Here is a 27,770-nt window from a genome sequence, read left to right on the forward strand (position 1 = left end):
TTCTCGAGTTAATTTCCTACTTCACTACTTTCTTCAGCTGGAAAAGAATGAAAGCAAATTATTTTAACGGCTCGATGATAGATCTCTGTGTTTATATATCTAGATATGAACCTACATATTTTAGTTTTATGCTGTGACATCTACCAGGGAATTCACAGGTATATATAATTATTTGTCCCATATATTTAAACAGCTCTGGCTGTCATGACTTCATAAGTTTAGATACTGGTTAAATTTGTTATAACCATATTTGGAAATAAACAGAAATGAATACAAAAGGCAGAAATATTCAAATCTAGATACACCAAAAATGTATAACATATGGATATAATTCAGTTTAAGTTGCTCATATAAAATGAATCTTATAAATATTTCTTCTATTAGTGTTGGTACCATAGTTGGTGATATTCATTGGTACTTCTCCAATACAGAATATAAAAATTTAACAATAATATTCTAGGCTAATTAATCAGACAACTAACAACTCCACATCAAAGATCAACAAACTTTTTCTGTAAACAGGTAGAGAATAAACATTGTTTATCTGCAAGCCAAGCGATTTTATTTTGTGGCCCAAATGGTCCAGGTCACAACTGCTCAACTCTGCTACTGTAGTAGGAAAGCAGAGAACAAGCATGGATGTGTTCCAGGGAAATTTTACTAAACCATTTGACAGGGTAGCCTGGGTGGCTCAGTCAGTTAAACACCTGCCTTTGGTTCAGGTCATGATTCTGGGGTCATGGGATGGAACCCCATAATGGGCTCCCTGCTCAGAAGGGAGCCTGCATCTCCCTCTCCCTACCTGCCACCCCTCGTTCATGTTCTACTTCTCTCTCTTTCAAATAAATAAAACCTTTAAAAACATGAAAAATAAAATAATAAAACATTCAACCAACCAGATTTGTTCCATGAGTTGTGGCTAGATGACCCCTCAATTACACTCTAATTGTAAAATTATGAAGTTACAAAATTTTATTGGTGTGCAGTGACACCTGAATAGCCAGTTCAAATGGTTATGCAGACTACTTAATAGAAAATCTTCAATGACTGAATATATTTCTGAGTAAACTGATGGGCTGTTTGATACTAACTTTAATCTCGACAAAGTCCTGTTCAAGTGCTTTTAACTTGAACGTACAAGGAATTGGTGCTGTGGCAAAGAGGCTGAAATGGCAAACAAAACAGGAGGGTTGGAGTAGGGAAGGGGAAAGAAGGAATTACAATGTCTTGCAATCGAAAGTTTCGATGCTAACACTTTAATTAAAGTGACTCTTAATCTCACAAAACAAACTGAGGGTTGCTGGGGGGAGGGGGTTTGGGAGAAGGGGGTGGGATTATGGACATTGGGAGGGTATGTGCTTTGGTGAGTGCTGTGAAGTGTGTAAACCTGGTGACTCACAGACCTGTACCCCTGGGGATAAAAATAAATGTGTATAAAAAATAAAAAATTAAAAAAAAATACATCAAATCATAGCATTCAAAATGCTGTTCTATTAAAACTTCCTCATGGTAATTGATGAAAATAAACCATTCTCCAACATCTTTAGATCATATGTGAGTAAGCAAATGTCTTTAGAACACTTTTCAACAGCTCTCTCTCTCCAAACCAACCAACTAACCAATCAACCAATCCTGGAAGTTAACAACATAATTACTTGGGAATAGTAATTCTTCAAGAAGTTATTCCATATAATTTTTCTCCATAGTATCTAATCTGCTTTTATTAAAACCATGTACTTCTCTAAGTCTACTGACCCCATGTTACATTTTACTTAATTATAAAACAAAGCCTTGACATAAACACCTAAAATCACATGCCAGGTCCTTGCGGACCTGCATATATACCTCTCAGCTGGGTCGTAGGACTGCATTTTTTTTTTTGCATCCCATTTTTTACAGCCTGTTACTGTCATTTGGTGTTTGACTGTTATCATTATAAAAGATACAGGCTTTTCTACTTTGTTATTTGTAGCATTATCTCATGTTTTACAACATCTTTGTGCAACATGCAGGCACATGAAATATAACTAGTGAAAAGTTCTCGATGGTATTAATGCATAAAAAAGAATGTGGTTCCATCTCTACTGTCTTTACCCAGCCAAAAGCTGATGAACAGCCAATTTTCCTTTATCACATTAGCACAGCCATGAGGGAAACACATTTGTTCTAGTCAGCTACACTAAAGATACTATTACCAATCTAACATATACATGTTTTATATCAGCAGTATTCTCAGAGCATGAGAGAGCCAACAATATATTAACACTAGCATGACAGTTTATTTAAGAAAAGAAAATTGTCTCTGTAGAGGGACAGAAGTTAGAAATGTATGGCTAAAGCTCAGTGTCACTGGTCTAATAAAGGTAATAATTCTTAGGCTTTCTTTATAGCAGGTAACACTCCTGTGACAGTTCTGTCATATCATTCAAATAAAAATGTTGTCTTTTACAAGTTTAAGTGCACCTTTATTTTGAGTCAGATAGAAAGCATGTTTTTGATTTTCTATATATACTGTATTATATCTGTAGTCAAGAGTTCAGGACCTTCCTTTTTCTTTCTTTCTTTTTTTTTTTTTTTCTTTTCTTTCTTTCTTTCTTTCTTTTTTTTTTTTTTAATCAACTCATCACATATTTGCTTAGTTGAAGGATTCAGTGTCACTTGCAGTGAATTCCAGAAGGATGTTTTCACTTGGTTGGTACTTACAAAATGATTAATGATGATCTCAAGCCACTCTCTTCTGTTGTCCCCTTCCCTCCCAACCACCTTTCTATAAATAAGATTAAATCTTCTTTGGTGTTCTGTACCATGTTTTATATTCCAAGATTCTCTTAACTGCTTTGCAATTCTGGCCTGGGGCCCCAGCACACTGGAACCGTGAAGACGAAGGTAGCTCTTGGCAATAGCTCATTCTGATGATCCCCTTGCCAGTTATCTAGAGGAATAGAACACATGTGGTGGAATTTCTGATCTGCTCAAGTAAACTTCATACCTATCTCATTCTTTGCCCCTGGAGGATTAGAGGAGTTTGTCCATGTTTATTGGTGGGGCTTGAAGGAATGAATTGCCAAAGCCAGTAGCAGCTGTAGAGAAGTCTTAAATCCCATCGCAGGAGATTCAAAGGACACATTGGCAGAAATATAGAGGGAAGGAGATCATTTTCGACAGTCCATCCTCTTGGGGTTTTATAGTTCATTTCAATGATTTTTGGGGGGGGGGGTCAAATTTGTGTTCCTGTTGTGGTCTGTATGCATTCCTTTGAGTCCAATAGTTTATTAGTTGTTTTTTGTTGTTATTTTAAGTAGAATCCCTGACCCTTCTCCATGCCTGATTAGATGGGGGTCTAATTCAAAATTCCAGAAAGTCATATAATAGCTGAGAAGCTACCAAGAAAAAAAATACAATCAAGCCCACCTAGACTAGACTATTGTAACTGTCAAGCACCTGTTCCACTAAAACACCAAATCGTTGTTGCTTTTCTGCTTCTGCTGTCCACCAACCACCGAAGAAAGTGCTGACTGAAGCTAGTCACTATGCAGAATGCCTGGGCTAACGTCCTCACCAGAGAAAATCCTTTTCTTGTTGCCTATATTCGTCTAATTTCAATTTAATTCCATATAGCAGGAAGCCAGTACTCACACTGCCCCCACAAATTACAAATAAAGAAAATAGAGCCATGATCCTTTCTCCCAAGACACTTGTAGGTATGAATAATTTTATAGACTAGTGTTTGCATCACGATAAATGATGACAGTTGTTTTTGACTTACGTACTGATTCAGTGTGCAGTTAATAAATTGCTGTCTTTTTCACAGAGTTGTTTTGAGAAGTTGTGCCTTAATCCATGCATGTATGGTATATAATATAATTTTGGACTTTTCCTGTAAGACTTGTCTTTTCAGAACCAACTTACGAGCCTCCCAGAAATACCAGTTTCATTCATTTAATGGGTCTCATTTTAAAGCAAAGCCTTTTTAAGAATTTTGAAAAATACCCTTTTTATAGATTTAATATAAAGTGATTTGGCAACATATCTTGAATTCCAATTCACTCCCAAAAGATGATGATGGATGACACAAATATAAAGACCATCATTTTGAATACTAAGAAGTTAAAAAAAAAATAAGAAGAAATAAAACTACTGTGATACAAATCTGAAGGGAAAACTTTGTGGAGGAAACATGTCTTGGACTTTCTGAAATAGAAATCGCCCTAAAATAGAATTTCTATTTCTAGGTTAACGAAGCCTGTAGCAAAAATGCATCCATAATTTTTTTTAAGCATAAGGAAGGCAATTTATTCTGAAAACTCCAAAGATTATTTTAAAATATCGTAGGTATGTTTTGTTCCCTTACCTGAGCACATGAGGAATGTCCCTCTTACTGCTTACTGTCCTAAACCAAAGGTCTTCTGAGGTTTCTCCTTACTCATCCTATCCAATTTGATTTCTAACTAATCACCCAGAGCCAATTTCATCTAACTGGAGAAGTCTCCGCCCTGTCTGATGATCACACAGTGCTTAATTCCATCTCCATATTTTGTCCAAACTATTTCTATGGGAATAACCTTGCTACTGTCTTTTACTTTACTAAATTTTTAGTACTTTTTAAGACATATCTCAAGTCCTACATCTTTCAATAATCCTTTCCTAGCTGCTTCAGCATTATAAAAGAGTTCACATTTATAGAAAAATCAGCATATTGGCATTAAAACTTTTATGTGTATTTACTCTTTTTATCCTTACAACAATCCAAGGAAGGTTTGTTATATCTCTATTTTAAAGGTAATGAAACAATCACAGAAAGCTGAAAACAAGAAGGTTATATTATTCAAGGTCACATGGAAAGGTTGACTGGTTCCAGAGGCTGTTCAAACCGATTTTTATTAGTCAGTTACACCCAGTTAGCATTTCGAAATAACAGCCATCTCATGTGTCAGACCCATCTGTGAGTCTCCACTAGAACTCCACACAGTGATGATTCCAACGTCACGTCAAACACCTCCCACAACGAGAAGGGTAACAACCCCGATGAACTACATAATCACTTGTCATATTCCTGACACTGTGCTGAATGCTCTACTTACGTTACCTCGTTGAATTTGCAGATTGTCCTTCTACAGTGCTATTACCTCCAAAATAAGGACACTGAGTTTTAAGTGCTCCAGTGTCCCCCTTCTGCAGACGTGGGGAACCTTTCATCTTTGAACACCTTTTACTATTATAAATGATTAAGCTGAAAAACATCTCCTTATAGCGCCAGTTCATAGGTCCCAGCTCTAACTACTGAAACCACACCAAACAAACCCAATCCCTTTCCCATGTGCAAGCTCACGGATACAAAGAAAGATGTCATTTCCTCCTAAGTCTTCTTCAGGATAAATGCGCTTCTTTTCCGTGGTATTCTAAATAGAACATAGTTTGGGTCTCTCTTCTTAAAATGGGGCTCCAGAAATACTACAATCTCTACATGTGATTTGACTTGCCAAACTGAAAACAGGATTATCACCTTAATATAATCCAAAATTGCAAGCTAGATTGTTGGCGATGACATCACAGAGCTCAAACTGATAAATTAAGTTGAGCTGACTACTCACTAAAATACTGTCTTTTCTTTCTTACATCACTGCTTAAAGCACATCCGTCCCATCTTGTATCTCTGCAGTTAGTTTCATGGACCCAAGGACAGAAATTTCTATTTATCCACGTTACATTTCATCTTGTTAGATTCAGCCCAGTGCCCCAGGCTGTCAAAATCTTTTTGGACGCTATGTCTGTCATCAATATATTTACCATCCTCCAAGATTTGTGTCATTTGCAAATTTGATGAGCGTGCCTTAAGTGCTGGGCAGGAGCTCAATAAATATTAATTGATTGATTGACTAACTGATACTCCAAAAATAAAACTACCAACACAATCTACACTGTTACAATTCTAAGCAATAAAGGCACCGTTGTCTAACAGACAAGTATGTCATGCAGGGATTCATCACCTTTGCAGAGTGACCTTGTTTACTAACATGAATTTTTATATAATTATAAATACTCTAGTCTATTAAATATTCCCTATTGAGCCACATTTATACAAGCAATATGAATAAAAGAGTTGAGGCAATTATACAGGGAAGGTTGATTTGGCAGAAATTAATCACTTGGGCTGCCCTCAAATATTTGGAATGTATATGTATTCCCATAACTAGTTTGATTCACTGAATAACTGCTTATATTTTCATTCCCTTTAACCATGTGAAAGATCCTACAGGGAAATGATTTTATACACAGATAAGTTCCTCAAAGATCTTTGTTTGTTTCTACTTTTCATTTTCCACGAGCTCATACATTTTATTGTAACACTTATTCCTCTCTTCTCCTTCTATCTTCCTATTCCCTCCCATCTCATCCCTGTGCCCTACACACACACACACACACACACACACACACACACACACACACACTTTGGTTTTCTTTCCTCTCTGAGTAACTCAGACAAGCTAGGCCCTTGAAGTGGTCTATGCCTCAACATATTACATTTTCACTCTAGGTATGATGCTTTGGATTTGCTAGTGTCTCCTTCGTATCTGTTAAAGCTCTCTGTTTATTACAACCTCATAAAAACATGCCTCTAACTGAATCCATCTCTAAAAATTTAACATAGGAACATAAGTGATTTTCTTCATCCTATCTTGACTAGATGGGAAACTCTCATGGCCACGGTCTCCCAAACGATTAAAGTATTCTTTCTCTCTTAAAAAAACAAAAACAAACAAAAAAAACCCCAAAACTATTAGCTTATACAGATACGTGACAGAAAATCAGCAAGTGGTCTGATTTATTGCTGATTTCCTACGGCATAGGGATAGAGCCAGCCCTTTCTCTGTAGATACCGGCTAGGAACATTTCATGTACAATTCCACATTTAAGAATGCTTTTGCTTCACCGATGATCACTCTATTCTACACTCTTAATTATCCCACTATCCCATTGGTTCCCTTTTCTATTTTATCTTTAAAAAACAGACAACTTCCCCAAAGTAACTAGAATTAGTTGTAAAACACCCTAGTAACTGTTCAGTATTTTATACCCTAAAACCTAGAAATTATTTGTTATAATTTCTTCTCCTTAAAAGTAAGTCAACTCACTTTGTTTTCCATGTTTAGGTAGGAAACTCATCATCGTATCTTTCATTAAAAGCCATAGCTTTAAAAAGCAAACATAGCTTTTTTGAGAATGGTTCTACAGTTTGAATATTTAGTGAGCACATTACGATATGCTAAGTGGTATGCAACACATAAGAGGTATATGAAACACAGGTCTTTTCTACAAGGAATTTACAATCTGTAATGGAAATGGGACTGTAAAAATATTTCAATAAATAAAATAAATATGAATAAAATGCTTAGAGACAAAGATGAGGAACAGGAATAATCTTAGAATTCTGCTTCTCTATTTCTCTTGTTCCCACAACAGTGGTACTTCCCAAATGAGTTGTCTATATGAGCTTTGCCCTGTGTCTCTTTTCTCATTCTTATTCTCTCTGTAATATGGTTCAGTTAGTAGGTTTTGTTTTTTTGTGTTTTGTTTTGTTTTTTTTTACTACTTTAAAAAACGGTCTCAAAATGACAGGTAAGTTGCAAAAACAGTGTATCTTTTTCTTCTGAAACATTTGAGACTGAATTTCTGACATATCTCTTATCCCTGAATATGATAGTGTATTTGGTCTTAAAAAAGACATTCTTCTACCTAACCACAATACAATCATCAAAATCAGAAAACTAAAATTGACACAGCCTTACTATCTTATCTTCAGACACCAATCAAGTTTTGCCAATTGTTCCAAAAATGTCCTTTACAGATTAAACAAAAAAATCTAGTCCAGAATGACATGTTACATATATTATCATGATTCTTAAGTCTTTGTTCTGGAACAATTCTTCTATCTTTCCTTGACTTTCATAATCTTAACACTTTTGAAGACTATAGTTATTTTGTAGATCACCTATCAATTTGGCTGTGTCTGTTTCCTCATGATTAGATACAGGAGATTCAGTGATCATTAGATTTTATCATGTATTATATAATTTCTATTTGTTCCATTAGTGATAACTTTAATCATATGAATAAACTGGTTTCTGTCAGGCTCCCGCACTATAAAAATACAGTTTCCCTTTGTAATTAATAAACATTTTGTGAGCAGATATTTAAAGACTGTATACATATCCTGTTTCTTTTTTTTTTTTAATTTATTTATTCGACAGACAGAGATCACAAGTAGGCAGAGAGACAGGCAGAGAGAGAGAGGAAGCAGGCTCCCCACCGAGCAGGGAGCCCAACTCAGGGCTCATTCCCAGGACCATGGGATCATGACCTGAGCCAAAGGAAGATGTTTAACTGACTAAACCACCCACCAACCCGAAAATTCTGGTTTTTTGAGTGATGAGTGACACTGAGAAACAAAGATAATTGCTACGTATACACATACTGTTTGGTTGCTATTCTCCCAGACCCTCCCTCTCCCCAGTGGATAGAAGTAGGGAATATGAAGATGATAGATAGATGATAGATGGTAAAGATATTAGATACAGATACATCTACTATATTGTTTCTATATCTATGTATATATATGCTTGCACACACACACACACACACATGAAGTGAGATTACACTAATAAATTCGATTCTAACTTAACACCCTTCATCCTAAGTTTCTCTCTTTTTTATATTTATAACTCTTTCTTTGAAAGGGAGAAACCTGCCTCCCCTTCTCCTCAGTAGGTGTACTTATTTGATGCATTCTCCTGTACATCACTAATATCCATATGTCATGGCAACCCTGCCTCCAAAGATGGTTCTTTATCACACTCGGGTCCTGCCATCTGTGCCAAGTTACTCCATTAAAGCATTCCTCCAACTACTCAAGCTCTAACATTCCAATATTGTTATGCCTGCCACATTATCACAACTCCCTTATCATGGTCGCCCCTGATTTCCATGAGACTAAAAATAAATAGTAAATTCCCAGTTGTCATCTTATTTGGACCATCAGCAGCATTTGACAGAGTTCAACATTCCCTCCTTCTTGAAACACACATGTCGCATGGCTCTAAGTATATCAAATGCTCTTAATTTCCTCTTATCTCTCAGGCTGATCTTCTCAGTGTCCTTTGCTAGGACCCTCTTCTTGGACCTACAAATACAGAAGTGTCCCAACACTCATCCTTACACCTCTCCTTCCTGTATATATAAGTAGTTCTTCAACAATATCGTCTTATCTCAGTGCTTTAAGTAACATCATTGGGTTGATTACTTCTAAGTGATTATCTCTTAGACTTCTAAACTAGATCATTACATGTATCTTTCTATTCAACATCTCCTCTTGGAAGCCTATTAGGCATCTCAAACAGAAATGTTTCAAAATAGAGCTCTGCTCTTATGTCCCATGCTGCTTCTTCCACAGCTCTCCTCACCTTGGACCATGTGCAACTCTTTTCTCTTCTAGTTGTTTGGCCCCCAAAACTAGAATCCTCCCCGACTCCTCTCTTTCCCTCATGCCTCTCAGCTAGTCCTTCCAATCCAGCAAATCCAGAAGTTCTACTTCCAAAATGGATCCATAACCCACTCATGGCTCATCAGTCCTCTTGCTGCAACTCTGGCCCAAGTTGCCACCACCGTCCCTCCCCAAGATTTTTGCAGTGGCCTCCCTGATTTGGTACAGGTTCCCCTTTGGTATATTCTCAAGACAGCAACCCAAGGACTCTTGCTAAAACAAAAGCAGATCGTGCCACTCCTCCGCAAAAATACGTTTAATGAGTTTTACGTTGTGTAAGTTAAAGTTCTGCAAAGCCCTACCAAATCTGGCCCCTTGTTATCCCTAGCTTATTTACTTTTAGTATGTTCCTGTACTTTCTGTTGCAGCTACATTGACCTCTTCAAATACTCCAGGCACTTACTTTCCTCAATCTTTGCATTTTCATTTCCCTCTACTTAATGTTATTCCTACAGACACATGCTGGCTTATTTGCTCATCTCTTTCAAATAGTTCCTTAAACGTTAGCAAACCTTTCCTAGCTACCCTACCTAAAACTATAGCTTAGTCCTTCCTAACCCCCTTCCTATATGATTATTTTCTCTATCCACACTTAAGTTGCATTTTTTTAAACTTTTCTTTTTAGCATTAGTCTCCTCTCTAATTTTATATCCATAAACTCCACAAGAGGAGGGGCTTTTTTTTTTCTTTTTTGCTTTTTTCCTCTTTTATTCATTGTTGTTCCCTCATTCCCCAGAACAGTAACTAGCAACAACTCAGTACCCTTTAAATTTCCATTACATGAATGAAACGTCCTCTAAAGCAGCTCCTGAAGGATTAATAGGAATTAGCAAAGTACACAGTGGTAAAGAATAGGAAAGAAATAAGTTTAAGGAACTAGAAAAACACAAGAAACAAGGAAATGGAGTCTTAGAAGTTACCCCAAGCCTTTCAATTATGCTGATCAAACTCCATTCTTTACATTTTTCTTCCTTTTAATGTGTTGAATCTAAAAATCACTTATCTCACTTTTCCTCAAGTATGTTCCAGTTTTTAAAATCTCTTTAAGTTGTAATGTTAAGTTACATACATACTAAGTCAAATTATGCCTGAAAGAGGATAATAAAAATAGTGAACATTAGATTTCTGTTTATACTTTCAGGGAATACGCCAAAGCCCTGCCGAGAGATGTGAACTCACTCTTGACCCAACGTCAGGAGGCCCATCAATCAAACCCTCAACATGCGGACAGATATATAGGAAATCATTTCTGTGTACAGTCCAAAACTAAACTTCATGCCAGTACTCAATGGACATCTTAAAGATCCTGAGCAGTAATTTGTAACTTGAAATGGAGTCCCACCATATGAACAAAGTAGAGGTAATAATGCCTACTTATACTATACATAAGTTATCCCTACTAAAATTTTCAATGGAGATAGAATCATCTATGAAACAATGAATGGATTATTAATTTTACATTCTTGAAACGCATGTTTTTACATAAGTGCCACCCATCTTCTAGACTTGTGTTCTCTTATTTTGTTGTTGTTCTCTTAGTTTTTTTTTTTAGCAGCTCCAATGATAAAAAAAAAAAAATAAGCAAAATTTATTAAAAATCAGTCTCATAGGGCGCCTGGGTGGCTCAGTGGGTTAAGCCGCTGCCTTCGGCTCAGGTCATGATCTCAGGGTCCTGGGATCGAGTCCCACATCGGGCTCTCTGCTCAGCAAGGAGTCTGCTTCCTCCTCTCTCTCTCTCTGCCTGCCTCTCTGCCTACTTGTGATCTCTCTCTGTCAAATAAATAAATAAAATCTTAAAAAAAAAAAAACTTAAAAAAAAATCAGTCTCATAAACTAAGTGAAGATGAGCCATTTTTGGACAAAGGAAAAATACGAATCTCTTTAACCTCCTTTAAATACTGTATCATGAAATCTGATGTGAATTGTTTTGTCTTTAAAAACATTCTAGAATTGATGCAAAAACAATGAATACTGTTATGCTGAAAAAAAAAAAAAACCACTAGCAAATAGGCATTCTTTTATATCAGCCCTAAAAACAAAAATAGCTATTTATGGGTCAAATGCAAAACATTCAGCAGTTTATTTTACCCACCTTGACATTAAAAAGAAAAGGGAGATGATATCCATTTCGGCAAAATAAATGTATATTTTTATTATCATCTGAAGAACCTTGTGCTACGGGATTACCAAATACAAGTAACACTCTTGAAAATAATATTCATTTTTGTCTTTTTGTAATTCATATTTATTCAGTTAAATTCTTACATATTTCTTCCCAAGGCCTTTCTCCCAAAGAAAGCAGCAGCTGTCAACAAAAATCTGTAAATTTGGTGGGGCTATGTATTTAGAATAGTTCATCTCTTTTTAAAAAGCCTCGATTAGCCTTCTCCAAAGACTGGCAGACCACAGAAGCATGAGGTCCAAAATAAAGATACTGCATGGGGGGAAATATTTGCACGTTGATTTTACTTGTTAAAAAGAAAAATGAGGTTATAATTGCTTTCAGTGTATCTTTTAAAAGGGTGAATCAAGAATAAAAGTGGTGAAAAAATTAAAAGGTTAGGGTGAGAATTATGAGGCTTCTAATATCTACCATAGAAAAACTCAACTGAGTATCTGATGTCTCTCACATAACACTAGTGTCCAGGATATTTCTCTGAAGTTTTGAATCTCCTAATACCTGTAACATTTGTAGATTAAGGTAACTTCCTACCCTGCTAAGTATGAATTAGGTAGTAGTTTACCTCTACTTTCTGTAAATTTGCCTTTATGTTATAATGTTCAAATACCCAAGTTAAGTTGAGATTTTAGGACTCGAGACTTTTTTCTAGCACAGGGGGTAGGGATGAGGGGGTGCAGGATTAGCTGGGTCTTTATTTTCACTGAGATCTCAGTTCATATATTGTCACCTTGGAAAGACCTTTAATGCCCAAGCCGACCCAAATAATCACCAAATAACTTGCTATCCTGTTACTCCCTTGTCATTCTTTGGATACTACTTTTCTATTAATGCACTTCTTGTTTATTTTTTTCACCCTCACCCATCCCTCAACAAATGCCTGTGTGTGTATGCACACTCACACACACATAATGACAGATCTGACCATTTCACTGCCCTCATCCTAGCTCGAGACCCTTTTGACTCAAAGACATTTCCTTTCATGAACGTAACTTTTCCTATCCATGATTTTCCCCCATCCATGCTCTGTTTTCATCTTGGATACTCCTGTCGGGGGAGGGGGTTATAGGATCTGTCTGTGGACATGATCCTCTTCACTCTAGACTAGATCCAGTAACTTGAAGCAAGAGAAGGTATGCTGTACAACTCCTTTTCTTGGCACAGGGACTCCCTTTCATCCTGGTGGCATCAGCCTGCCTCCTTATGGTCTACGACCCACATCCTATGCTCCAAGCTGAGGTCACATGTCTCTACTCCCTGATGCCTGATGATGGGGAAGAGTGTAGGAAGCTAACCCAAGCTGTCAGTCCGAGTGCTGTTTGCCAAGTCATGTCCCTGGCAGTCTGTCAGATGTGCTTACTTATACTACCCATGACACGGTGCTCTCCTTGGCCACACACACTTGGCCTGTGTGTATTTTGGGCTGTGCTTTCTTCTGCCAGTGTAATCTCATCTGCTCTCTATTTTCATAGATTCCTCAAACAAATTTCATAATAATCATTGTCTTTTCCATACCCACGTAGTAACATTTTTGATCAGCTGCTGTTACAGTAGAGTGAGTGAAAACTGTAAATTCACTTCTCTAGCAAACAACAACAACAACAACTACAAACCAGCAAGGACCTGATCAACTAACTGCAAGAAATGAATATAGGTCCTGCCTAAGTACCTTATTCATAATGCACTCGAGATCTTCTCAAAATTTCACTTCACCATTAGGCTTTCACACTACTCGGAATCAGTGTCTAAGTCATTTATACCATTAGACCAGCTAGATGACAGCAAGTTGTCAACAGATTTCTCAAGGATTTCTCTGAGGAACTAGAGACTTACAAGGGGGAGAAAGTGTCATTCCATCTGAATCCAACCATTACACCAATTGACCTGAAAGCTAGAAAGGTTCTATTTCTCTAAGGAAAATAAAACAATTGGAAAGCTTGAGTATCCAATCAAACAAATTACATTTGCCTCCCTGGAGGACTACACCACTTCTGCTCTAACCAGAATTTAGAAGGAATATATATTTTAATGGACACGCTTAGCACAGGATATTGCAAAGGAACAGAAAACAGAATTAATAGAACATTATAGATCAATAGATAGATACAGATATAGATATATCTATACCATGAAACCATATAGACATTAAAAACTCAGTGTTATTTGAAATAACATTTTATATGAACTTAAATCCAAGCACTGTCATTTAAAAATAGTTATTTATGAAATTAAGGGGGAAATTGGTAAGAATTCCAGTTTTATTTTAGATTTTCATTACTGATCTGCAAGAAGAGATAGTCTGTTCATGAAACCCGGAGATGGCACTAAATTGACAGGTGTTACAAAAAGTCACTGAGAAACAACACAAAAGAAAATGTAAGAGGTCAGATATTAAGCAAGATCTGAGTATGAAATTCACTCTATTTAAATGGAAGGTCATTCCGAACACACATTTTGAGTAACATCTCTTTCCAAGTAGCTGAAAATGTGTATGTGTTACTATCACTACTTCGTGTTTACTGGGAAGCAACACTGTCCCAGACACCAGGGAGAATACAGAGTCAGAATCATAAAAAAAAATCAGAGGTCAGAAATGTCAAATGCAGAAGAAAAAAAGTTCTAGGGAATGTGAGAGAAAGCAGTGTTTGCGTCGTTTTTCCTTGATATAAAAAGTTAAGAAAATGTGTTAGTTTGAAGGAAATTCCAGTTATCCTTTGTGCTTTAACAGGTAGAAAGGGCAGCATACGAACACATTTGTGGAAAGAAAAGGATAGCACTGAATTCATCAAGAAATAAAATAGGGAAGAAAAAAGTAAAATCACCACCTCAGCCACAGTAGTTTAACTGACGGAAGAGAGTACTAAGCCATGCAGTCGTCATTGTTGGAAAACTACAAAGTGATCGCCATCTTGGGAAAAAGAACCTTGTATAGGATAAAGAAAGAGGGTTGTACATAAGTTAGCAAAATTGTAAATGCTCATTCATCATTTTTAAATTATCTCGGGCTTTTCTTTCCATGACATTTTCCTCAATGACATCAGTCTTTACCAAACTCACCTCATTTGCTTTGTTTATATATTTATTTGTAGTAAACCTCAACCATGCAATGGATATTTTGCTGTTCTTGACACATACAAATGAATAAGGTATTTGTCATTGAAGACTCAAACTCTACCTAATGCCAAACTTACCTATAAATACCTAGTAAAATCTACCTATATGAAAAATATCATACAACCAATACATTTTTTAAAAAACAATGGTATAGGGGCGCCTGGGTGGCTCAGTGGGTTAAAGCCTCTGCCTTCGGCTCAGGTCATAATCCCAGGGTTTTGGGATTGAGCCCCGCATCGGGCTCTCTGCTCAGCGGGGAGCCTGCTTCCTCCTCTCTCTCTCTCTGCCTGTCTCTCTGCCTACTTGTGATCTCTCTCTCTGTGAAATGGGTAAAATCTTTAAAAAAAAAAAAAAAGAATGGTATAAGCACAGGAGATAGAAGAAAAGGAGATGGAGCATTTGAGTGTTTTCTTTAATTTTTTTTTTTAATAAAGGAGGTTGGATTTGTGCTGGTCACTAAAATATGTTTACAAAAGATCCGTGGGTTAAGAGGGTGAGAAGAGGTGTAAAGCAGAAGAAAGTGAGTGAAGGTAGGATGAAAAACTTGGATGAAGACCATGAAGTACATGGTATTCAGAGACTCAGAAAATAGCATGTTTAAAGCTCAGGGTACACAAAAGGACAATGAGGCTACCAACACACAGCCTAGCCAATTCTGAAGATTCTTGAAAGCTTTGCTAAGAAAAGGACAGTTCATCCTCTGGAGTATAAGCAACAGTGAGCGCACAGTTTATTTAAACAAAGGAGGTATGTCACCACATTTGTATTTTAGAAAGAAAACAATTTTCACTCTAGAGGTTGTTTTGGAGACAGAAGTAACTGAAAATACTGGAGGTGGGGAAGTGGGAAGGGAGAAGTTATAAATGGATTAAAATATACAAAGCAGAAGTTAATGAAAGCTCTTTTCCTCCTAGCTCTGACTTGCAAGCCATGTTGTAAAGAATGCTATTCAAAACTTGACTGCTTTTTATCTTTACTGCTCTTCTAATCTCTAGGTTACCAAAGAAATCCTCTCAGTTTCCTATTAACTTTGTTTTTCCTTTCGTTTTCTCCTGCTACATATTCAACTGATTAATACCTCTCATCTGTATTATTGTCCTGTCCTGTCCAATACTGGATGATACCATTCATTGACTCACTCATTCATTCAAAAAATATTTATTGGGAATTGACCACACTCAGACATGATGCCAAGACCTGAAGGGAAAAAAACAGTAAATACAGTAGAGTCCTTGACCTAAAGTTCTATTGTCTAGTGGAGGACATATTACAAATACTGAGTTCCTTTGTACAAAGGAGCGAACAATACATAGTAGAGAGGGTCCAGAAGCTATACAATTTTTATGTCTATCAATGTAATAGGATACAGTTCAGAAAAAACAAAAATAAAAAAATATAAATATCAGAAACACTTGTAACACTAATATCAACTTGATAAAGAACTTGCTTATAAGGAAAATGGTTAAAGACTTATCATTTGTAATACCTAAACATGTGGTTTTCCCAAGCTATAAAGTAAGAGACTAGAGTAATGACATTGCCATTTTGTCAGTCAAAACAGACTTCGGAATCCATTTTTAACAGTTTAGTTTCTAGTTCCCATTTCACAATTTAGTATTAGAGAGCTGACCAGATGGAAAAAATCCTCAACAGAGACCAAATTTTTCCACATGGAATATTCATGCAAAGTAAACTATCCAAGGCCAAAATTGTGGGATTTAGACCATTTTCTTCAGATGTTGGACGTTTTATAATTATTAGACAGGAAGATTTGGGGTATAGAAGTTGTTTTAATATAATACATAGTCTCCAGGTGGGCCAAAATGCTTTACAAATTAATGAGGTAGATATTGGCTGTGTAGTGACTTTAGTAGGCAAACACAGAATCTATTAAGTACTCAATAATACCCTTTACAGATCCTCAAACGTTAAAATCTATTTTAAAGCAACACTTCCAAAATGTGTCACAGGGTCTTTAATGCCCTGTGCCACCAGAGACAGAAATAAAGGACCTTATTTTAACATTTAACCTGAAAAGACATTTTAACCCCACCCGCCCTTTTTCTTCCCTTCCCCCATTATTATACCTTCTGAATTAGGTATGAGGCAAAACTCTGGTATGGGAATTCGACTCAAATATCTCATTGAATAGCATCAGGCTCTCTTGACCCTCTAACCTTCTCTTTTGTCTGAATCTCCTGAGAATCAAGCATGGCACACAGTAACTAGCTTCCCCTTGAATAGCATTATTGGAAAGGGGGGGAAGAGTCTGGACTGGCGACATCCTGCCATGAGCCAGTTACTCAGCTATTAAAGTGTAAAACAACTAGCTTCTGTAAATTTAACTCAGTGAATTTAAGTATAACCATTATTCTCTCAGAAAACACATGTGCACGCGCACATGCACTCACATACACACACACACACCCCCAAACGAAATCAAAACAAAACAAAAAAACCCTAGCTTTCATGTAAGGCAAGGATGTCCAAAAGGGGTCTCCAACTGGAGAAGTCCATGAAACAACTGCAGGGCAAGGAATGATACTTTTTCTACAAATGGGATTGTTTACATATTTTCCCTTCCTGGGAGCTCACTTTAAGGCAAACGCAAGGACCTCCTCCATAAGCATCTTATCATTCACGGAAAACCCACTAATTTCATGCGCTTGGCTTATGCTGCTTTTCAGTCGTTGCTGCCAGTAACCAAATAACTTTGTTTCTGTAGTTTTTCAAAAATTCATTTCCATTCTTTGTATTTTAATATTTTGACTTAAAATGGAAATTGCAAACACACAAAGGAATTAGGACTCAGAAGATGAATTTTTATTGTGAACATAGTGAACAAGAAAACCTATCACTTTTAACATAAAAGCAGCTTTCTACACATGTCATGAGGTATTTGCACAGGTCCTTGTTCTCAGTCAGACCCAAATGCAAATGCCATGTTAACAGAGAGAGAAATCAAAGAATGACATTGGAGGACAAGCCAGAGCTACAATTTATCTGCATAACACGCGACAGTCCAATGGCAACTTCTAAGCTGCTGACACCACTCCTGCCAAGGAAACTCCTGCTGCTTTTTCTGTGAGGAAATTCCTGCCTTTTGTAACTTATTATGCAAGTCTTTCCCTGCCTCCCAATAGATATTCTTCAAACAATAAAAGGGATATGGAAACTACTGTATTAAAAGGCAAATCAATTTTAATTTTAGATGGCAAATTTTCACAAACCTATGCATAATTGCAGGACCAGGATAAGCATGTGAGAATTAACCACAGAAGCAGAATAAGACAATGACCAGAGCTAAGGGCCTCTTTCTTGAGCATCTATCTAGTGGAAGCGAAAAGAGAGACAGGTTCTGGGATGAAACAGACCAGCTCGAAATTGAGTGCTTTCATAGAGAGTCTAGATACACCAAGTCTTCCTAGTCTACCAATGCCCGCATACATAACATTGGGACCAAATGAATAAATAAATAAAATCTTGTGAATACCCCCCAGGTGGTAAGTAAATGAACATAATCCTTTACTTAGCTCCTTGTGTTTTGAATCCTAGCTATTACGTACAATACAGAGGAAAGACAAATGACTTTTTAAAGGAAGTAAGCAATTCATGTGCCTATGATAAAAGTCTTGGTTCAGGTTAACCTAAGGTGCTTCTACCAACAGATCATAATTCTTCACATCCAACTACTTACATAGCATTTCTTCAAGGAATAAATTTATGAACCAGGATATTTCTAATTATAATAAAACAACTTTTGATCTTGAATCTTGTATGTAAGCAGGAGTAAAATCTTAATCTGATTTTAAGTTTTTAACCTGCTTTCTCTTCTCCACTACACACTCTCCATTAGCTTCTAAAAGAGATTTACATGCTGACAAGATTTATAGCTAATGGGACAGAAAGGAAATGCACACCTTAAATAATTGGCCTATTTTCCTCAATACAAATACTAGTCACACTCTAATGTGGAAAGTATGATATTTCTAGATGCACTGCAGTCTTGCCTGAAACTGAATTTTATTTACCAGAGAAGGGTTTTTCTATACATCCTCCCTCCAGAACCATTGGGAATGATTAAGTTTTTATTTTAAAATATAGCCAAGTATTTCTACTAATGCTCAGGTATTGGTGGACAAAATAATAGTGACTTTCATTTACATCTTGCTTCTCAACTGTCAGTACACTTACTAGCTGTCAGTAACAGAGAAAAATAAAAAATTGACTGTCAGTTTTTAAAGAGAGTAAGAAGAAGAAAGTATACCAGGAAATGTGGAGGAAGTAATTTTGAAAAATATTTTACCTACTTCAGCATGAGTTTTTCTCCTGTGTGAAATGTATAACTACATAATTTGAATTGTCTGATGTGCTAAAATCGCAGATTCTAGAAAAGATGTAAATGCATGAATGAAACATGTTTGCTTTGCAATCACTGTTCCCAAGCTAGGTTGAGGCTGATGCAAACACAGCTGCCATTCACCTCGTTAAATAAAGGGATTCCAGAGCTTTGCCGTGTTATTTGTATAGAACGGGAGACTTAGGCTCAGATTATTAGATCTATGTGGTCCTTAAATTTTCCAATCGGAATCTTAATGAATTTAGTTGAAAAGTGGAGAATGGAATAACACAATGAAGAATGAATTCACACCATAATTATAGATTTTCCCAAACAAAGCCCCCCAAGTTTTAATTATTTTCCCAACATAAACATTCATAAAAGGCAGCAAACTTCTTACTTTATACTATATTGGATTATATGTATTTTATATTTCAGTGGAAATATTATAGATATGTTACTTAAATTATACGTGCCTTTTAAAGAGCTAAATATTCCTAACATGGACACTTCTGTACTAAGCTTTGAAGAGAACTCACAGCCCTAACTAACAGAAAAATAAAGGAATAATGATATGGCAAATCAGTGTGGAGATGTTCAAGGTATCCATAATCACACACCAAATGTCCAAGATTCGAAGTTTATTAAAGATGCTAGAATTCTCCCATCATGTGGGAATTGTCCGGATATCATGTGGCCATTGCTCATTAAGGAGACCCTTTGCAATTTATCATTATTCATCTGATTTAATGAAATTAAAACTGGATGCGTGTGAGTTATTTTTATTAAAATAATGAAATGGAATCATTACAGCGTTCTGTCCAGAGATAACAAGTGGACGGACAAGAACATCAGCTGTGAATATATTTAAATATAGATTTACACATGCAGTATTAGGGAAGGTAAAAACAGGATATGAAATAAACATTAGGCATCAACTCTAAGCTCACTGTCAAGAGTACGCCCAGGCTTCTAACCACAGAGTTCAGCTGAAGGTAACTATCTGTCAAATGTAATCTGTGCAAGTGAATATGCTTAAGCTGGTGCTATGAATCAACCAAAATTGCTTTGGTCTTATTGACATTCAATTGCAAGAAGTTGCAGCTCATCCAGTCCAATAGACAGTCTGACAACACCAAGAGTGCTTCCAGTGACAGAAAGCTTTAAATATAGATTGCAACTATCATCAAAATACACATGGAACTAAACTTTATGATCCTTCGTAGCATCTTTTGAAATTGGTCAGTCAGTCATCAACTGGTCACAGATGCCCCCAAGATCTCATCTCATTGCTCTAACAGCTGCCAGTTTGCTCAGTTAACAAACCATTATTAATCTTTAAAAAAAATGAATGAATATAGATTTGATTGACAGGTGAAGTCCTCCTGGATTAGTATAAGAGTTTCTGTTGCATTGTGCTTAACCCCACCTCTTCACTTCGCAGATCTACCTTTTATCTCTTCTACCATTTGAGACTTGCCCCCAATACATCTTAATAAATAATAACCAGGCATGCATGAAGAAATCCAGAGGGTCAATTTTAGACAATGCCTTGCAGATCTTTTTTGACATGTATTGAGTTTGCATAAGCACTGCATTATACCAACAAGAGAACTAAGGTGAGGGAGGTTAACTGGCTTGCGTAGAGTTGTTTCCCCCCTGGGCACCGTGACCTCTCAAGCAGATTCTGTGGTGCCCATCTGCTTTTGCTCCAGGTCTTCATCCTACACTGAACAAACTTTCTATCTTCTTTTTCTGTCTGTGCGTATTGTCAACCAAGAAAAATGTGTTGAGCTTCAAACTGCTTGTGACACTCTACTCACCTCTATTAAATATCCTCAATCATTCTGTGCCTCAGTTGCCTTATCTGTACCTTCTTCATTGAGTAGTTCATACAAAGATACATTAAAACCTTTGACTTATCAAGAACCAATGGCCATAGATGGGTGGATTGGAAATTTTCAATTTTTTAAATGTTATTTAATTACTGTTCTGTCCCTCAAAGAGCTTATAGTCTAAGAGAAAATGCACTGATAAGGACACGTCTTTGTGAGATATAAGGACAAGTGTATAACTTTCAACATTATGTGTGTATGTGTGTGTGTGTGTGTGTGTGTGTAATCTGTATAATCTATCTATCCATATAAATCTATCCAGAATGTAACAGCTTCCTGAACTCTCATGCTAGCTCTTTTCTCTAGCAACCTGCTTCTTCTCTTGAGGAATCTCTACAACTTCCCTCAAGACCTGCCTTGAACTATGAAGTTACATGAAAATAAGTTGTGATACAATGTTCACTTAAAAGAAAAAAAGGAAAAAAAGGTTAGAGAAAATTAGTATTATAGCAAAATTATTGGAGGGCGTTGGTTGGGTTTGTCTTTTTTCTTACTTACTTTCTAAGTATTCTAAAAATGTGAGTTGTGTAACTTTTATGATTTTTCAAATCTCATTTTATTCAAAAATGATCTTCTGAAAATGTCGACCCCACTTCACAATTTCTATTCTCCTTCTTGAGGATAGATGGCATGAAATCACTGTCTTTAGTAACATCAGGACCTCTTAGAAAGTATTGTATACATAGTAGACATTTAGGTTCTTTTATACTCATGAAGGTAAAATGCTTTAAGCAAGAGGATTTGACTGTTTACCAGTCAGATGGCCATAGGGGTTCTTTGCAACCTATTACATATAGTAACAGAAGACATATTTGCCAATCCTGACTTCAACACATGGTCTTTCATAAAACATCCTGTGGACTTGCTCTAAGTAAGACTACTGTGTCACCAAAGAATATTGTGTCACAAAAAACTCTCCTGCATATGGTAAAAAACAAACTTCCCTGACAACCTTATTTTCATAATTTAAAAAAAAATCTTCCAGAAAATATTTACTTGATAATCAATTTATAAAAATACTAAAATGAATATATAAAACAAAGGTGAGAATTTAATAAGAATTCAGTAAGGTTCATAAGCCAAACAACCTTCATTCTATGGGCTGACAGAACACACTAAATAGGATTTAACATCTAAAAGTTTATTTTTTTCTAGGTGTTTTAAAACACTGCTTATTTCTCACATGGCTTTTTGTTTATTTTTGGTCAAAAAACTTATCAACTTTGATGTTTTTATTTTCTTACATGGAACATGGCAGTCAGACATGTTATTAATAGATTAATGTTTATAAAACATTGAAAATTAAAAAGGCATAATGCAGGTCTTCTGGTTCTGACAAAGATGGAATAAGCCAACTTCAGTCTATCTCTTCCTGCCAATGATAGCTACAAACTCTGAATAAAATAAAAAAAAAGAAAACTACCTGAGTGTTCCAGAAAACAAAGCAAACAGACTGTTCAAGGAAGTCAAAACCTGGATAATTAAAAACTTCTGATCTGTAAAAGATCTTGTTGAAAGAATGAGAAGACAAGCTACAGACTGGAGGAATATTTGCAAAACAAATAACTAAAAAAGGGTTTGCATGCAGAATACATAAAAGGCCACCGAAGCCAGTATTTTTAAATGGAAAGATTTGAACAAATACTTCACCATAGAGATACATGGAAGACAAATACATGCAGGAGAACTTCAGTGTTATCAATAATCAGGAAAATGCAAATCAAAACAACAGTAAGATAACAATAAGTATCTATCAGAAAAATGGCTAAGATAAATGGATGGATAGATAAGATAAAGAAAGGAAAGAAAAAGAGAGAGAGAGAGGTCTTGCAGATCATGAATGAAAATCTGAAACAAACTGGAATTCTTACCAATTCCTTCCTTCCTTCCTTCCTTCCTCATATCAAGTAAGTGCTGGCTAGGCTGCAAAGCAACTATAATCTTACATTTTGCTGGTGGGAAAGCAAAATTATACAAAAATTTTGGAGAAAAATTTGGCAATTTCTGATAAATCTAAACATTCACACACTACACAAGCCAGTGATTTTGCTCCTAGATCCTTACTCAGAAAACAAATCAGCGGTTGACAGTGCAGGGGAGTGGGAGAGGGTCAGTGACTGTAAAAGAATAACACAAAGGAGCATTTCGAGGTTGCAGAACTCTGTTATCCACTGACCGCATGTATCTAGTATGGAGACGTCAAGGATGCTGCTAAACATCCTACAATGCCCAGAAACCCCCTACAAAAGAGAACTGTCCAAAATGTCAGTAGTGCTGATTGAGAAATCCTTCCCCAAAGCAACTAACCTCTTCAAGAATGTGACATATAGGGGTGCCTGGTTGGCTCAGTTCATTAAGCATCTACCTTTGGCTCAGGTCATGATCCCTGGACCGAGACCTGTGTTGGCAGGGAGGCTGCTTCTCCCTCTCCCTCTGCCTGCTGCTCCCCCTGCATGTGCTCTCTCTAGTAAATAAAATCTTCAGCTATATACATATATGCTAGTGGATATTTCAGTATCAAGCGGCAGTAACTTTATTTTCACTGGCACTTTTTATACAAACACATAAGATTGAATCAGTTTAAGAAATATATCAAAAGTGTATAATGCAAAGACATGTGATGTGACTCAGGGAAACAGAAAGCCATACAGAACTGAGAGTGCAGGCAAACGTTGAATCAAAACCTTCCTGTATAGGGACCCAGTTCTGGCTTTTAGTATTGGGCTCAACAAGCAAACCTAATTCTTCTTGTTTATGCTAAATCCAAAATTCCACATGAATTTTTTACAATCCTATATGAAATAACCCCCAAAATGTGTATTTCACTGTATACATTTTCCATGGAAGCATCCACTGTACATTCATAAAATAAGTCACCTATCATTAATGCTCATTTACGCAAGTGTCAATGATTTAGGACAGTATATCTAATAGGCTGCAACAAAAATTAACAACAGCTCATAATTATAGATGCTAATTTGGATAAGCTCTCACTAATTAATAGAAGAGTTTATCCTTGGTATTTATTTTAACCATGATCAAGCATTGCTTATTATTTTAATCACTACATGAACCAGTTACACATGGTACAAATGAACATCAAACTACTTATAATAACACAAGAAACTCCTGGTCATGAGATCTGCAAATAATGATAATCATTTTGCATCCTAATGACTACTTTCCCCTATTCACAAATCAAATAGACACCAAGGTGATGGCAATTATAACACAGAAAGAGAAGTCTTGAGGGCTTGTAAGCAGCTTTTCCACATCTATAGTTGATTCAAAAAGACATACCTGGGTCAAAATTAATTGAAATAAAGTAGAAAAGAAGTACAAATTGTGTTACTTCCCCCTAGCTCCATCTCCTATTTTCTACAAAACTTTAGCAATTTCTCTTCCCCCTGAAATATTCGGTCAGGTAAATTAGCTGAAATGTTGATGCGTTGAAGCCAAGTTAAATGTTGCCCTTGAATCACACCTATATTTCTAATTGAGAATTAATCTTCTACTTGCCCACATGAAAGGGATGGCTCTATGCCAGCAGCTGGAGTCACAGTAATCACAGGCAATAAAGGACACACCTTGTTGGCCTAAGTGGTTATTTTACATATATCCAGTCCGATATTTGGTTCAGAAGCAATTTCAACTCTATCTTTTAACGGCAGTTTTGACCCAAATAGTTGCCGAAAAATTTTACAAGAATCTGCGACATTCATGTACAGGTTTCTCATCAGCACTTAACAATTAGCCTGCTCATCTGAACACTGCTGCAATTTATGTCAGATTTTTGCTTGTAAACACAACCATGTCTAGCTTTGTCAGAACTGACTCGGCAATATCTGGCCAGCATATCTTCTCCCTCTTTTTCTTTCCTGTATCCAATTCATTTTACAAAAGCTTCTTCCTTATTTCTCATCATTTTAGCCGGTGTGTTTTAAATATAATGAAGTTTATAACCACAGGCTTTAAAAAATGGTGGGGAAGGTCCTACTGAAAACACTGTGACTTCTGATTCTGACAGAGATGGAGTTGCCCTATTCCACCCAGGCGCTCTCTCTATAATTAAAAAACCGTGGGCATAACACAACAAACGAGAAGAAGACAACTCTTCAAGGTGGGAAGAAGGTGGAAACACCTTAGGGACCTCAGGATTCAACAACATGACGGTAAATCCTCAAGGTTTTCTTATTACTAGCCATATATCTTGGGCAGAACATTCAAGAAGCATCTATCCTAGAACCCTCAACAGGCACCGATAAAACAAGTTCCAAGAAAAATCTGCTTCTCCAAGATAAAGGGCCAGGAAAATGTTGGAATGAAAAAGCGAGCCCTTTCTGGCAATATCTGCCCTACTGTAGCCAAACACCAAGGAAAAGCTTTTCCTCCTCCTCCCCTCTCTCCCTCTCCTACTCCCTCCCCCCTCCCCTTCCCTCAGGGTTCCCACAGAGCCCCTCAGGGGGCTAACCTTCCGTCCCACCCTCCCACTCAGCAGAAGTGAGCCGGCCATACTCTGATTCCCCCACACAGCGGGAATCTCCCAGTCCTCCTGGCAAAATTGGGCAATCTTCCAACTCCTGGGCATGGTGGTGCTGGCAAACCAAACAAGGAGCTGATCTTTCACTCTCCACTTGGTAGAAGCAGGGACCTCTTCAGTTTAACTGTCAGGGTCATTTTAATGGAACTGAGTAAAGAGCTTGTTTCCTGTCCCCTGCTCCATGGGGGGAGGTAGTATTCTGACTCTACATCCATAGTAGTATTGTCAGGGTGAGCAGAGCTGATCTGCCATTTCCATCTGGCTAAAGGAGGCTGTACCCCAACTCTTCACCGGCCCCGCAGGATGCTGATCCTCCCCCTGCACCCCCAATGTGATGGCAACAAGAGACAGGAGGTGGTCCAGGACAGGGCCAATCAGCACTCCACTTCCTCCCACTTTTGTCAGGACCCATCAAGAGCTGGATCGTCATGCTTGCCCAGCATCAATAAGACTGAACAAGGATGTGCCTCGGGGCTGTTCAGGACTTTATTTTCCCCAATCGTTGGTGTCAGAGGCATCTGGTTGAGAGTTGAACCTCTGACCCACTTCACAGAAAAGAGAATGAATGCGGCGTTCTGTATCAGGGCTGGTCTACACTCTGGTCCCCACCCACCTCCATCAAGGTAGCAGGAACTGGTGCGGAGCTGAGCCTCTGTCCCCACTGGTATTAGTGAGGTTGAAGTATGTGGTAGGAGGTAGGGTTATTTCACTTCCTTGTGAATTGGACCCTGTGGGATGCTGAGCCTCCATTTACATCCACTGAACATCCACTCCTCTCTTCCTTCCCTTGGTGTCAACAGGGACCAGCAGGAAGCTCAGCGTCCACTCCCACCCCACCCCAAAGTGGTGTGAGTCAGTGATGTGCTTCCCCCTCCCTGGGGGAAGTGGGGCTCAGTGGGCATTTCAGAATACATCACCACTCAGAAGCCACAGTGTGGTCCCCATAGGAGGCTCACGTTCCCTGGGAAGGTATTTTAGGGGAAGCTAAAAATTCAACCCCACTCATCAGCAACCACCCAATGGGAGACAATGCTCCATATGTTTAGGGTGTTGATGGCAAGGACAAAGGGAAGCAAGTACATCCACCTGTTATTAGAAAGGAAGCCAACTCCTCTCTCTAAATTCCTTAGTGCCAACACCCCCAAAATGGCTACATGGGGCAGATGTGGTCCAATTAGAATAATAAAAGGGATTCGCATCCCAGAAAGCAATCGACTTAAAGTTACCTACTATGTCCAAATCTAAACTTTCTTGGTCAGGCTCTAACACAGTGAAATTGACATAGGCTGAGTTTCCTCCCCAGGCCCCTGGGCTCTCCCCCATCCCCAACCTTCCCACTGCAACACAAATGCCTTCTTTCACTTACCCTTATTTTTTTTTTCATTCTTTCCGCCCTCCCCAGATGAAGAAGCATGAACACTAAGCATAAACAAAATGGATCCAACTATTTTTCTACCTCTAGAATATGCAACTCAATTTACTTAAGGGTTATTTCACATAATTTTTGGAAAGCCGAATGAGATCACTTTTTCTGATGTAAGCACTTATGATATACAACTATATAATATAATGTGGGTGATTATATAAATAATTTATAAATATCAGTATTTTTTTCACTGCTGTAGTTAATTAGAAGATTAAAAAACCTATTAAAGCCTTTCCATTCTTGGAAAAGTTCTCTTAATTTGTTTTAATTTTAACTATTCTTTTTTTGGCTTACAGATATCTAAACTGGTATCTTGAACATATGCCTTTATAATGTATCCAGAGCAATGCAGCTGCTTGGAACACTTGAATGTTATATCTGAGAGAGAAATACCAAGGGAAACAGTATGGGGAAATAAAACTATTAAAATCCATGTTTAAATAAAGTCATATTCTCCATTCCATTACCAAGTGATACATACCATAGGCCAAATTCTGCCCTAGGTTATATGCACACTGTTCTTTCTGACTTTAGTGGTAATTGTTCATGTATAACTGAAGGCATCAGTTAGCCCTGTGGGCACAAGAATGCCTGTCCTCAAAAAAAAAAAAAAAAGAAAAAGAAAAAGCCAAATTATCCGTCTTATTATATTTGGCTTTTAGATGAAAGTGATATAATATAAATGACAATTCCATTAAATAATATAGGTTTTAAAAAGCACTACCGTCAAATTTTGACC

The 27,770-nt window shown here is 37.2% G+C and overlaps 1 protein-coding gene across 1 annotated transcript in view; it reads right to left on the reverse strand.

The window, feature by feature from the left end:
* USH2A (usherin) overlaps window positions 1–27,770 on the reverse strand; it is a 704,505-nt gene that overhangs the window by 658,027 nt on the left and 18,708 nt on the right. The gene's annotated exons all lie outside the window — the stretch shown is intronic.

The sequence above is a fragment of the Mustela lutreola genome, chromosome 14 (genome assembly GCF_030435805.1).
Source record: "Mustela lutreola isolate mMusLut2 chromosome 14, mMusLut2.pri, whole genome shotgun sequence".
In the NCBI taxonomy this organism is placed as follows: domain Eukaryota; kingdom Metazoa; phylum Chordata; class Mammalia; order Carnivora; family Mustelidae; genus Mustela; species Mustela lutreola.